Here is a 12,500-nt window from a genome sequence, read left to right as displayed (position 1 = left end):
AAGTAAAGGACTGTTTTAGTTACAGCCATGCATGCACATGGACTGGGAAAGGGGGTGTTTTGTTAAACAGTAAACTGTAAGAGGATGTGTAGTATATTCGTGTTGGGGTGGAGAGGGTATCCTTGGTTGAGTACACTCACGTGGCTCGACTGTTTATCTGTTAATGAATACACCTAGTTCTGTATTCTGATTTGTTTTGGAACTCAGCTTTTGAGCGTTAAAGTTGAACTTCCCTCTTTGTGGAAAGCTAGCTGGCTGGAAACGTGTATGATAATCAGAAAACATCAACCGGTGTCAAGATCACACATCAACATCATCACCTTGTTACGGCCAGTCTTGTGTTAGGGCCAGTCGTCTTCTGCTGCAATTGTTCTGCTACTTGTAGAAATGTACTTAAAGTGCATGTACAGTGGACAGTCCCACCATTCGCCATTTGTAAAGATGAAGATGAAGTGGATGAATTTAAACCACTTGTCTCTTCCTAATACAGAGGTGACTTGTGTAACTACTGCTGTTAGATCCGGCTGAAGAGCCAGGCTAATTGGGATCCACTGATTTTGCGATAGTGTTGGAATGTAGGTTCTATAGCTAAATTAGCCCACACACAAGTTCTATTTGAAGCACATCAGGTATAAACAACAACTGTTTTTAGGCACAAAACAGTGCTGTATATGTTTATGTCTATGCCTCCGTATGCAACCTATACAGTAGTATGAGCATGTTTGGGCACCACCCTTTTGGAAAATCACAACATTACTTATGTATGCACATGCCTATTTTTGTTTAAATTAGAGATGCACCGTATCCAAGATTCGGTTCCGGATCCGGCAGGATAATAGGGTTTTTCACAGGATCCGGATCCGGTTCCAGGATCCAGGACCCGGTAGCCGAGGCTTTTCAGTCAAAATAGTTTGAGCCAACGTGATACAAAGGGCCCACGTGTGTGAGTAGGCTATGTGTTTCAACCCTTTCGTAGGATCCGGTATCCGGTTCAGGATCCGGCAGGATCTTAAGCAGTGGATCCGGTATCCGGCAGGATCCTAAAAATCAGGATCCGGTGCATCTCTAGTTTAAATCCACATACAATTCCTTCTGTTACACCTTTTAAAATGATACCGAAATGTTTCTTTTCCCCTATGATTGAACATATGTTGAAATAAAGTTGCGGCTTGAAAAGCTCAACAAGAGATAAAGCGATGAAATGATTTTCCAAAAGGGTGCCCAAACTTTCCTATATCACTGTAAATGCTTCGAATGCATTGGATAGAAGGTGTCTTGATGCCACGTGAGAAAGGTCCATTGCATATCCCATTTGACTCAGAAGCATGCAATAGTGTGGCGTCTACATTAGACAAATAGAATTAAAAAAATGTTTTGCTTGTATTGCCTTCATTCATGATAGGAAAGTCGAGTCAGACAGGAAGCAAGTGGGGACAGAGAGACTGGGAGACTGGGTCGGCAAATGACTCGGGCCGGAATCGAACCCGGGTCGCCAGTGTAGCAGGACAGTGCCCAGCCATTTGAGCCACGGCTGGGCCGTTAGACCAGTGTTTCTCAACGTTTTTTTAGGCGAGGCACCCTTTCAATTCATGAAAAATTTCAAGGCACCCCAAATCAACATGCCGTAACATGGCATCGCATCCGATACCACAAAAGCTTAGAAAAGTAACACATTTTGATGCGACCTATATTTACTTTATTGTGTGTAAAGAGCAGATGAAAGATTCCACTGACTAGCATTAACTTATCAATTTAGACAAATATGCATCATATTACATAATTTATTTATCAGCCACGTTTCCGCGGCACCCCTGAGGGGGGCCGAGAAACTGCGTTAGACAAATGTTATTAAAACAACACACACGCAGCCATGATCCTCAAAGCATTGGCTCTGCAAGACAGGAACAACACTGTTTGGCTGTAGCCGGTCTCCCCCCACATAAAAAAGGAAAACAAAATCTGTGTTATGTGAGCAGTCTCAGAGGGCAATCTTGGGCTTGTGTCCCGTCCTTCTAAAGAGTTGGCATTGTGGCGCTGGAACACATTTGTGGGCAGGCCAGCTTTTAGAGCGTTGCTGCAGCTGGATGAGTGTGACTGAAGCTCTAATAAATAGGGAAGAGCTGCTGACTGAGGACACAGAGCTGCTTCTTACAGTATAATCACCCACTCACATATTGTATGGCAGGAACACCAGACAGGACAGCTGTACAGAAATAGGCTGGGATGGGATGGATGGATGGATGGATGGTACAAATGAATGGATGGATGGATGGATGGATGGTACAGATGGATGGATGGATGGATGGTACAGATGGATGGATGGATGGATGGATGGATGGATGGATGGATAGACGGATGAACGAATGAATGGATGAATGTACAGACATCACATCACATCTACAGTATGTTACACAGTCACAGCAGACAAACACAAAGTGACGTCATTCATAATAATAATTGATAAAAGCAAAAACAAACACGAGTTCTTTGGAAATAGTTGTCCCATCATCACCTTATCCCCTTACAACACAACACAAATGAGGTCATTCTTTTATGTATATTTGCCCACATGAATTTCATTACTTATCTTTGTGATTATGGCTGATTTGAAAACAAATGCACTGCTGAGCATATGGTGTGCAACAACCCTGTGTGCACACTCATCTGTCTGTGTTAATGCCGTGCCAGAGAATGTATGCAACAAAAAAAAGGAAACGTACAACAGTGTGAGTTGAGGATTGTTTTGACTGCCTCTCCCTGCACTGTAACTAAGGCCTGGTGGAAAGATCTGCTTTAATGGGGAACAGACAATGAGTCACACGCGAACACACACACACGTGTGCGCGTGCACACACATGCGTGCACATACACCACACACACACACACACACACACACACACACACACACACACACACACACACACACACACACACACACACACACACACACACACACACACACACACATATGCACATGCATGTATGCACACATGCACACACACACACATGCATGTACGCCGGCATGTGCAACCATACACGCACGCACGCACACACACACACACACACACACACACACACACACACACACACACACACACACACACACACACACACACACACACACACACACACACACACACACACACACACACACACACACACACACACACACACACACACACTGATTCATGAACATGCACACACGCATACACTCATCCTGAAACAGTCTGACATATGCACTCACTTTCTCAAGTTCCGTAACTAGGCAGCAGACTGCATGTGCATGTGCGTGTGCAGTGCGTTGGTGTGGGGCTCAGTCAGTCTGGAGAAAAGCAGGAAGTGGGAAAGGGTTTGTTTGGAATCACAGCATCAGCAGTTTATGTGTTAAATGCACATTTGTGTGTGTGTGTGTGTGTTTGTGCATGAAGGTGTGTCTGTGTGTGTTCGTGTGTGTGTGTGTGTGTGTGTGTGTGTGTGTGTGTGTGTGTGTGTGTGTGTGTGTGTGTGTGTGTGTGTGTGTGTGTGTGTGTGTGTGTGTGTGTGTGTGTGTGTGTGTGTGAGAGCGCGTGCGTGTGTGTGTGTGGATGTTTGTCTTAATGTATGTGCGTGTGTGTGTCTCTACTGTATACTGTATGTGTAAGGCTGTGTGTGCGCATGTGTGTCTGTATGTTTCCGTGTGAGTGTGTGTGTGTATGTGCGTGCGTGCGTGCGTGCGTGCGTGCGCGTGTGTGTGTTCTAGGTGGGAATCCCTGCTGCTAGGCGATCATTAGGGAGCTCCAATGTGCAGACTGTGGAGTTCAGGAAGTCTTCATTTCTTCTGATTTATGGAGGTGTTCTACCTCAATATTACATGGCCCGGTGAGCCTGGGATATTTTAATACGGCAACGAAGTAATTAGAAAGGACAGGGGGGGGGGGGTAGTTGGGGGGAGACCGAGAGACCAGGAGAGACAGGGATTGTGTGGGGTTTGAAAATTCAGTTATCTGTGTTAAGGATGTATTTACAAGTTTGTAGTGTGTGTGAGTGTATGTGTTTGTGTGTGTGTGTGCGTGCGTGCGTGCGTGCGTGCGTGTGTGTGTTTATATTTGATGCTGTCTGTGTCAGTGGTTGAACTTCAAACTGACACAGACAGACGCATACTGGTGTCTGTTGATAAAAGGGCACGCAGGCCGTATTCTTATTCTGATGACTGTGCGTAGTGTGTGGGCAGTTCTGTGTACCGCTGTCTGCATGTGGTGCTGTATTTCATTCACCGGATGCATCTTTGCATCATGTGTATAACCATTTGATCAAGACATTATTTAATATCTGGGGGTGAAGAAACATTTTTTTTTCTTTAAAGCTTTCTTGCAGCTTCAAAGTCAAAGTTTTGAAACCCTTAGCGTCAGAAGCTGTGATCTGAGGCTGCGATTCCTGTTTTTGATCTCCCATAAGCGCTGTGTGTGCGTGTGTGCGTGTGTGTGTGTATGTGTGTGTGTGTGCGTGCGTGCGTGCGTGCGTGCGTGTGCGTGCATGCGTACGTGCGTGTGTGTGTGAACTCGGTGACACTCAGAATGCCATCTCCATTCGACACAAATCTTCAGACATAGATCTGAGACAGGTTGTTTGAAAAGAGATGTTTTTCAGTGCCATAGCGCCCTTCTGTCTTTTGATTTCTGAAGTTTGGGTGGATGGGTGGGTGGAGAGTTTTATGACTAAGGGTTGGGAAGATGTGGCATTGTAACAGGATCTGACTGTCATCTCTTTTCCATTTTGTAGTGTAATCTTTAGAGATGCACCGGATCCGGTTCAGGTTCCGGATCCGGCAGGATAATAGGGTTTATCACAGGATCCAGTCCCGCCAGGATCTTAAGCAGTGGATCCGTTATCCGGCATGTTACCTAAAATTCAGGGTCTGGTGCATCTCTAGCCTAGGCTTTTCAGTCAGTCTTTCACAACCCCAATCACTGCATGAAGTGAAAGCCCTTTGGAAGCGGCCGTTGCAGGCAGTGTGGCAATAAGCCAATGAGTCTAAAAAATAGTTTGAGCCAACGTAATAAAAAGGGCCCACTTGTGCGAGTAGACTATATGTTTCAACCCTTTTGTAGGATCCGGTATCCGGTTCCGGATCCGGCAGGATCTTAAGCAGGGGGTCGGTATCCGGCAGAATCCTAAAAATCACGATCCGGGTGCATCTCTTGTAATCTTGTACATACTCTTCTGTAAGCAATTAACTTATTAAGCAAATACTGTATAGTATTTGTCTTCGGTTACCTTACAAGTTGGGTACACAATCCCCATCGCCAAAATACATTACGAATTTTGAAGTGCCCATCACGCTGTTACAACTTTTTGACTTCCTGAACCAACCTTTCTCTAACCACCCTTTCTCTAATGTTAAGCCATTGTTGTTTGATTCTGAGAAAAATAAGAAACTCGTAGATTAAAAAAAAAAAAAAAAACATTTCTTGCTGACAGCTGGATCTATTTCCTCTGTACATAAATAAGTGTGGATGAATGGAGTTTCCATGTTCCACATCTCCGAGTCCACCTCCACCACCGCAGCTGTACTGTGACCAAAGACAACATGGCTGTGTCAGCTGCTGGAGGTTTCCTCTGCCCACGCGCTGCCACGCGAGTCCTCTGGCCAAAACACTGCTGAGCAGAGCAGAGCAGAGGTGGACATCTTGGGCTGAGGAAGTACAAGGCTGTCTGGTGGTGCGGTGGCGCAACATCTCCCCACCCCTCTCTCTCTCTCTCTCTCTCTCTCGCTCTCTCTCTCTCTCTCTCTCTCTCTCTCTCTCTCTCTCTCTCTCTCTCTCGCTCTCTCTCTCTCACTTCCCCATCTGCGTTAAGACTTAAACCCCCTAAAAACCTATAATAATGAAAAGAAAATAAAAGGTCTTAGACTGTATGTAATTTACAGTAGTGTTGATCCTAATTAGAGTACTTTTATTAATCCCAAAGAAAATTAAGTATACATAATGAATTACCACACCTCCCAAGCCAGGTAGATGAGACTTACAGACGTCAAGACCTTTATTGTCATTGAACAATTGTTTGTAATGTGAAATCAAATGACAAGGGCATGAAGGTGAAATTTGGTGAAATCACCTAACAGTAAGCGCACAGGCAAAACTCTTGCAAGGAATTACTTTGACTTTCAATTCTACTTTGCGCTTTTAGCTGTTTTGTCTCAGTTCATGACCACCCTTGCTGTTGTATTCTACCACCTCCCACCCCCCTCAAAAAGCTTCGTCAGACCCTATAGCTATAGTTGTCATCGTTTCGCAACTTCATCTTTGAGGAGCACTGGTTGCGTTTATGTCTATAGCCATGCCAGGACCACCTCTAGGCTGTCTGGCCCAGCTCCACGCCCCACTCCCACTCTGAAGGTCATCCAGCCAGCCAGCGAGGCAACCAGCCGAGAACCCTGGAGGTGGGCGGTGGGAGGTGGGTGGCTGGGCACCGCTGGGAGGACCTCCACTGTCCCACAATGCAGCTGTTGTTCTCTGGCCGCTCTCTCTGAATGAAAGTCCTTATGTTCTCATCTAAAACATGCTCTCCATGTTTTTTGGCCCTGACCATGTAGGTCAGGACAATAGCATAGGAGTATGATATGGGGAGAGACTCTCTTGGGGTAGATGTTAAGAGGTCTGCACTCTCTCTCACTTACTCTCTCTCTCTCTCTCTCTCTCTCTCTCTCTCTCTCTCTCTCTCTCTCTCTCTCTCTCTCTCTCTCTCTCTCTCTCTCTCTCTCTCTCTCTCTCTCTCTCTCCACCCTACATGAAATACAACACCCCACACTAGCATCACATCAAGAGTGCCCATAGCTGGTGACATGTCATCTGTTAATTTCTCCCCCCCGAGAAGAAAAATGTTTTTTTGTGTTTGGGCCTTCAATGGGCTCCCTTGTGCAAGGGAATGTGGAGCTGATGTTATCTGTTGGCGTATATATGAGTCTACAGGGGTCAGGTGCAAAGTTTCGCCTGGTCATGGTCTCTGAAGAAACGATGCCTTAACTGTTTTTCGACCTTAAAGCAGAAAAAAAAGAAACAACTTTCTTTAGTCTGTGAGTTGTTTTAGCATGTTTCTCAGTTCCACGTTTTGTTTTAGACATGCTTTGCTTTTTTGTTTCAGATTTGTTCCGTCCTCCTCACAGCATAACCTACATGCAACCACCACCACATTATTCTAAATTTGTCAGTGGGGAAGTGAAAAGAAAAAAAAGTCCTTGCGTTGCCCAACCTAAAAATAAAAGGACAACAACATTAGTTTTCTCCATTCTTCAGCCATACATTTTCACACTGGCTCAGCTGTAGTGCAAAAAAAAAACCTTGACTTGAGGGAAACTAGGCCAGGAATGTAGCACACAAAACCTTTAATTGCGCTGACCTACAGAAGAAACTGAGTGCATCTGCAGGACTAGCCAGACAGACGGCAGTCCCTGGGCTACTTTCATAAACGAGGAGGTATAGTATAGCAAGCAGATGAACAGAGCTGCCACCTGCCTGCCCCATAGAGACAGATGACAGAGAAGACCCATCGACCCATGTAGACCCACCCACATCTGCTTGTAGTACCAAAGAAGATGGATCTAACAAGAAGCGTCATTTTGTTTCTTTTCCGGTATCCACTTTATGTCGGGTGAACGCCCCTTTAGGAGACCTTCGGTTAGGAGACCTTCGGAGTCCTGAGGTTGAGAATCAATGAAGTCCCCTTAGCGCTGTAGATGGCGGTAGCGCACGTCTTGCACAAACACCTCAAAAAGAGAAGAAGAAGTAGGGGACAACGCCCCCTTAGGAGACCCAACTTGAGCACATGCTTTTGCATTGAGTGGGCGTGATTGGTAGGCATGGTACGGTTTGTGTCGCAAACCGAAACCCTACGGTGTGCATGTCACGGAACGGGGTAGTGCGCAACCGCACGGTGCCCACGGTTTCCACAAAAAAAAAGAGAGAGAGTGACCACCGGCCGACGAGGCAATTAAAATCCTACTGCTTTTACAAGCATAAAACACAAAGACTACGTAGGATATTGAGTGTGGAAAGACTGATTTATATCAGCCAAATGAAAGGCATAATGTAACAGCATGCACCAGCTGAGTAGGCTACAGTAGCCTACAAGCAAGCGCAGGTCGGTCAGGACAGGAGCGCCTCCCTCTCCCCCCTCTCTCTCCACGTTAGCGCAAGTGACTGCCCCCAGCCTTTATTCTGACCAATTTAAATTAAATGAACATGAATTTACAAAAAATGACAGATTAGCAAAACAAAGTAGACTTACGTTACAGTAGCCTAGTGTAGGTTATATCCACGTGGCATTGGATGGGGATTCCGGACGGCATAATGCGAGATATGAACATATCCATCAGATTCACTGCGCTGTCCTTAACTGCAATCAACTGTAGGCCTAATTACATGTAGCCAGTTAAACTCTGATGGAATGAGGGGGACTTTGTAATGTTGCCTAGTTAACATTGATGTTTAACACTATAACCAAAATAAAATGACTGTTTTAACAGGCTCAGATTCACAGGAGTTTTGTGAAACATTCTTGTGAATACACTTCTAAAAAAACGATCTTTTTAAATTATTTGTTACCTTAACTTTCACATTTTAACATAACTTAACCCTATCACTTGTTCACTTGAAATTGAATTTGACTTCTGATTTTACTTCTATGCTTCTCACGGCCGGCAGTTTCTTGATAGGAAGCAACATTCCTAAGCGCAAAACTCGCAGAAAGCGGTATCAAAATAAAAGTTCAATTCGTTCTCAGTGTGTCATTAGGCCCATACGACTTCGTTGCGAGCGTCGACGTTGCGAAAGGCACGTCAGCGAGAACTTGTTGTCACAATGTGGGTGTTATTAAATACAGCGCATTTGCAGTCGGCCACAAATATGAACGAGACGATGAGCTCGCACCGGTTTGCTCTACTAACACACCACGTGTGAGGAGTGGGGGGGACAGGCAGTGAGGAGGAGCTGAAGTGGGGACCTGCGCAAACTTGTGTAGAGGTGTGAGACAAGACCCATATACACACGTGAGTGAGTTGTTGACCAACCAGTTCATGGGCGCGTGACCTCGGAGGCAGTCCGCCGACGAGCGTTGAAGGGGATAAGCAACTGCAGAGGTTGCAAGATCTGACTGCAGCCGCATTCATCCCGCGATAGTTTTACACCATGTGACATGTCACCTCGTCAACGCAACGTCGACGAAATTTCGAAGTTTGACAGGAAATCTAACCGTCATGCTGCATTTTGATCCAGGGTGCATTGCTGTCTTCATGCGCATATCTGCGTTGATGTCATGTCGAATGTACTTATTAACCAAAATAGTCATACTGCACTGACCTAATGGTCTCATTGCCTACAGGAGTGTAGCTGTTTTATTTGTACACGTCAAATGTGTTATAGTATGTAATATTTGAATATTTGTCAACTTAAAAGTTAGGACTTAGTTCTCCCTTTTTGTGAAATAAATGGAAGCATGTTAAAATCATTGATAGGATATATTTTCTCTTTCAGTAACTTCACCTTGTTAGGTTAAATTAAGTCAAATTCAACATACCCATGATAAGCTTACATTTTCATTCTAATTTCTATTTTAGACATTTACGGTGCATAATACATTTTATTAAAAAAAAAATAATAATAATAATAAAAAACAGAACCGTACAAAACCGAAAACCGTGACCTTGAAACCGTGATATGGACCGAATCGTGACTTTTGTGAACCGTACCACCCCTAGTGTTTTGCGATATCTTGGTTTGATTTTTGGTAGTACTCTCACCATTTGGGGCCTGTGTAAATACTGCTTACCTGTATCTAGAGGCAACAGGCAAGGGAGGTAAACAGCCCAATCGCTGACCTATGTGGTTTGTCAACAGTTTTAAGGCACGTACAGAACTGTATTCCATACATGCAAGAGCTTAGTTTAGTAATTACTTTGTATTGTACAGAGGAGAAAGGTAATGTCCTGCCATACATTTGTTCCAGCCAATTAATAACCAATTAATTCCAGCCAGCTGAACACAAGAGAGGTGAGGTAATGGGGTGAAGTCACCTCTGCTCACAGGCCAGATGAAATACATGGCAGGATCAATCCAGTGTGTCTGCCTCTATCTACCTGTGGGCGAGAGACAAAGCTGCAAGAGGAGATATTGATCTGTGACTGAACAAATTAGGGTAATGTAGGGTAAAGTTATTCATGTATTTCTTGGACTTCTGCCCTGCATTTTGCTATTCACTTTAATACAATTCCTCAAGAGTGAAGTCATTGCCACTGTTCATTTATTCATGATAGGAGGAGTAAGCTCCACTTTGTCAATCTCTTTGAGACTTTGTCTGTCTCGCTGTCTCGCCCCGTTGTCTGCATCACCGTCTGGCCGCATTTAGACAGATAGTAGCCCGTTTAGAAGAGTGATTTAAGGGTCACATATACCATTGAAAATGTTTTTGTTATTGTTATTTTGGATATGCCTGTACCGTATAAAAGTAGCCTGTCTCTCGCCAGAGGAATGGGTCCACCTTGCTTGACGACATTCATCTGGAGCTACGCCAGGTCTCCGAAGCGAAGGCCTGGATTTATCAGAAAATCCTTGCACGTGATTGGGGAAACACTTCTCTGACATTTTGAATGAGCTGCTACTCCTCTGAGATTCAAAAATACAGTCTAAAATCATAGAATCAATTATTGATGAGTGAATCCATGCATTATGGTTTGGGAGCAGGGAGAATTCTGAAGGTCCTCCAAACCCTTGTGTGAACTCACAAAATTGAGTGGAAATACACAAGGTTCTGGTGAGAATCACGCTAATATAAAAGTCTCTCTTGGAAAAAAGAAGTTGTCATATTGCCCAGTCTAACATTACATGTTTTTAGGTAGCAATACATTTAGTTACAAGACAAAACACATGTTACATAATGAATTTACAATTTATATTAGTTTGATATGTGTAGTTCCCTTGATATTAATAATGTAGTTCTCTTGATATTAATAATGAACAGACAGATCAGAAAATCCTGAAATTCCCTGCTGTTGTAAATCACCCCCTGCCAAGGTCGCCATACGCCAGCCTGCATGACCCCCTGGTCAATGACTGTTGGTTAGACATGCCAAATCATGCGTCATAAAATCAATTTGCAATCTAAATATATAATATACAATCTAAATATCATACTACCCAGTCTAACATATTTACAAGTAAAGAGCTGTGTAGTTTCCTAGTAGGAATAATCAGAATATTGCATCAACAGACAAAACATGCATAATGCAGTCAATTTACAGTATAAACACAGGATAAAAAAAAACATGGATGATAACCACACAGAAGGTTCAGAAAATCCTGAAAATCCCTGTAAATCAACCCCTGCTGATGTCACCATACGCCAGTCTGTGTGACCTCGGGGTCAATGGCTGTTGGTAAGACATGCCAGCCTGTTGGGCAAGGGGGGGGCTCGTCTGGCTAGTGGGCTGGCCGCCATAGATCTCCGTGTGTGCCATGTGGAATGCAGAGAAAAGCCAACGGATTGGGTCAGGGGGTCAGTCCCCTCCGTCCCGTCCCCTTGCCACCACTTGCATCACAAACACGCACATATACACACATGCACGCATAAGCTAGTAGTACAAAGATACACACGCATACAGCACACAGGCATACAGCACAGCCACACACACACACACACACACACACACATACACACACACACACAACACACACACATACACACACACACACACACACACACACACACACACACACACAAACACACACACATACACACACACACTATCACTTGCATCACACAGACACACGCACACACACACACACACACACACACACACACACACACACACACACACACACACACACACACACACACACACACACACACACACACACACACACACACACACACACACGTCATTCAGCGGCACAAAGGAGATTCTGTGCTGTGCCCTGACCAAAGCACTGAAGATAGCATGATTATTCTAATCCAAACCATTTATCATCCGATTGTGTAATACTGATGCATACTCTAGCCAGCATGCCCCACAGACCCCTGTGTGTGTGTGTGTGTGTGTGTGTGTGTGTGTGTGTGTGTGTGTGTGTGTGTGTGTGTGTGTGTGTGTGTGTGTGTGTGTGTGTGTGTGTGTGTGTGTGTGTGTGTGTGTGTGTGTGTGTGTGTGTGTGTGTGTGTGTGTGTCGCATAGAGGCTGCATTGTGTTTGTCGCCAGTGGCTTGTGGAGTGGTGTAGTAGCCCCGGCTCACATTGGACGAAATTGGTTTCGAAGTTTTGCCTTTTAAATCAAAATGACTTTTACTGCAGAGAAGTAAACAACGCTTTGACACGGTGGAACAAAAAAATACCGCCGTAATTACGGATTTAATGTTGCCTTTCAATAAATAATAAAGATTTTATGGCACAGCAAAAGAAAAGAAAAAAAATTCTGCAAAAACAAGTGAGGGCTTTTTCTTCTTCCAGGGATGAAATTGAGTTGAGTGTAGAAAGAAACA

The 12,500-nt window shown here is 44.4% G+C and overlaps 1 protein-coding gene across 1 annotated transcript in view; it reads left to right on the top strand.

The window, feature by feature from the left end:
• arhgap24 (Rho GTPase activating protein 24) overlaps positions 1-12,500 on the top strand; it is a 187,167-nt gene that overhangs the window by 41,080 nt on the left and 133,587 nt on the right. The window lies entirely within an intron of this gene.

The sequence above is a fragment of the Engraulis encrasicolus genome, chromosome 11 (assembly GCF_034702125.1).
Source record: "Engraulis encrasicolus isolate BLACKSEA-1 chromosome 11, IST_EnEncr_1.0, whole genome shotgun sequence".
NCBI lineage: Eukaryota > Metazoa > Chordata > Actinopteri > Clupeiformes > Engraulidae > Engraulis > Engraulis encrasicolus.
The sequence above is the reverse complement of the archived record's forward strand: the minus strand, read 5'-3'. Positions and strand labels throughout refer to the sequence as shown.